Source organism: Meleagris gallopavo, chromosome 12 (genome assembly GCF_000146605.3).
Source record: "Meleagris gallopavo isolate NT-WF06-2002-E0010 breed Aviagen turkey brand Nicholas breeding stock chromosome 12, Turkey_5.1, whole genome shotgun sequence".
Lineage (NCBI taxonomy): Eukaryota > Metazoa > Chordata > Aves > Galliformes > Phasianidae > Meleagris > Meleagris gallopavo.
The window spans coordinates 16,735,152-16,737,727 of record NC_015022.2 but is presented as its reverse complement, the minus strand read 5'-3'; positions in this window follow the sequence as shown (position 1 = coordinate 16,737,727).

Below are 2,576 nucleotides of genomic sequence, written 5' to 3'. Positions count from 1 at the left end.
CCACCGCAGCACCCCGCACCGCCTGGGACCGCACCGGCTTTCACTGCGCGACACTCCGGCTGCATCTTCCCCACCTGACGTACCTCACTAAGGGAAGGCATTTCGGCCTGCCTTTTGTTTATTTATAACGCTCCCTTGCAGGACACGCACAGATCTTTCCCTGGACCAAATCAAGAGATGCGGCTCTTGAGGATGGAAAAACCCATATCCGTGGCTGCTGCCGCCTGAGGTTTGTTCTGCGGTGCTTTTCTCGCTGTGGTTATGGAGACGCAGAGAAGATCTTCACAGGTGCTTTCAAAGTGTGTTCAGATGTCCCTTAATCTGCGTCTGCCTGCAGCCACCTGTTGGACACCCTCTGCACCTTCTATTGTGCCTGCTGTCTTTTATGCTTCACACTCTGGTTCTTATACAGACCCTTCTTACACTTTTTTTTCCCCCTCCACTGTTTGAAAAAAGTATAAAATCTAAAATCACGTTTTTCCCCTTTGTTTTGAAAGAGACCATAACTTCCCCTAGCATGAATTTCTTCGCTCCATCTTTTTTTTCCTTTTCCAAATCTCATTCCACTCTTCCCGGCTTTACTCATAACTCCGTTTGTATCTATTTTCACCTGGTTTAGTGGTTGGTGACCCTTCCTGTGGTAGGGTTGAAACTACGTGATTTTTGAGGTCCTTTTCAACCCAGGCCATTCGAAGAGCGTTAAAAATGATGGTATGTTCCTGCTCTGTCCCCTCTGCTGATAAGGGAAATAAGACAGGAATGTCTCATCGTGGGGCAGTCGTACAACAATGGCTGTGTCTCAGAGGGTTTCCGGAAGCCCCATCTGGCAGCATGGGCCGCAGTGCCTTCAGATTTCTCCATCTGGAGGTCCATTTCAGAAGGCATAAAGGATCCATCCCACTTTGCACTGGGAGGAGCTGTGCTTGCCCTTGCCTGCTGCAGGTCTCCTCCCCTCTCCGCTTACTGCAAGTGGCACAGCTTTCAAGAGACTGCTCAGAGGGTAAGCTAACAGCCACTCAACCCAGCTTTTATTCGTAAAGCTGACCACATTGAGCACTTGCTTTCCCCTGCCTTTTTTAGAGCACACAATTCTTCACCAATTGCAGAAGTGAATCCAAGTTGTGAATCCTTCACAGTTCCCCAGTGCGATACAGAACCCCCACGTACACACAAGCAGACACTCCACGTTCAGCCCTGCTGCATGGAAGGGGCACCTGGAAATCACATCTTGTGAGCCCAGTGCACACTTCTGTACGGGGAATACTGCTTCTGTATGGGGAAACAGACACCAGGCTGTTCTAGGAAGAACCCCCTGCAAACAACAGCACGGTGCCATTCTGTTCCACAAACGTGAAGCCTTAACCCTTTCCAGTGTACAGGCAATAGAATTTTCCCACTCCCCCTTCTTACTTTGAGCCATATCAATATGCAGCATGCAGAAACTATTTCACAAAGTTAAACATTTATTAGGAACAAGAACTATTACAAAAAGATACCCATAGTCTAAATATATACAAGAAGTTTAAACATAACATTTTCATGTACCCTTGGTTATAAAAATACATTAGATTAACTGTATCCTAATTTATAAATATAGTTTTGTTTTTTTTCCTTTTTTTATAAAGTAGTATTTCATGAGAGCCTTACTGTGCAATGAAAGAATATATACCCTCTAAGGGGTTGTTTTAAAGTTAGTGTCTAGTGTAATATAATTTAGAAAATTCAGTGTGTAGAGTCAAACCCTGATTTATACAATAAGAGATACACTGACTTAAAAAACTTGATATGGGAAAAAAAGAAGTTGAAATATATATTATACATATAAAGCCAAAATATTAGGATTGTAAGAACTTCAAATGATTTCAGTATTGATCACTGTTAATCAAAAGTGAATACAGAGATACATCAGGATAACCAGCCTTTTACTGTTTGCCTTACCTCCATCCTGCCTGACTGCAGCCCCAGTAAATCATCTGGTAGGCAAAAGTAAAACGTTTGTCTGAGAAGACATTTGAGCTTTAAGTGTATTACAAAAATAGAAGCTTATTTACAATGTTCCCATTTGGCCTTTTGTGGGGTAAGGGAGGACGCTTCCTTTGCTGGATGGGGAGATTTTCCCATCTCACACCACCATGGGAGGACAGGCACTTAGATGAACACAGCTGTTGGAGGTATGTCGTTTAAGTAATTAAGCAGTGTTGAAGTGCAAACTAATAAGGAAGTTTAGGCTCATGCAAACTTTTTCCTTTACTTACCATCACCCACCTTCCTTCCTCCTTCTGAAAAACATCCACTCATGCAATTGAACTCGTTACTGACAGCTACCTCTCTGATCACAGAAGTTACTGGTTAAGATCTCGCTTGTATCACAGAACAGAAGTTAGACCTTCATTTCTGCTTCTAGCCCTGACATCCAGAAAAACTCCAAGCAAGTCTTCACCAGTGCTCCATGGAGAACTGCCCATGTTCCATAAGGAGCCTGCATCGCTTTGCTTTCAGAGGATGAGCCTAGCAAGATCAGATGAACTTCCTAACCAGCTGACACCACTAACTCCTGCTTACTTGCAGCTCCTGTA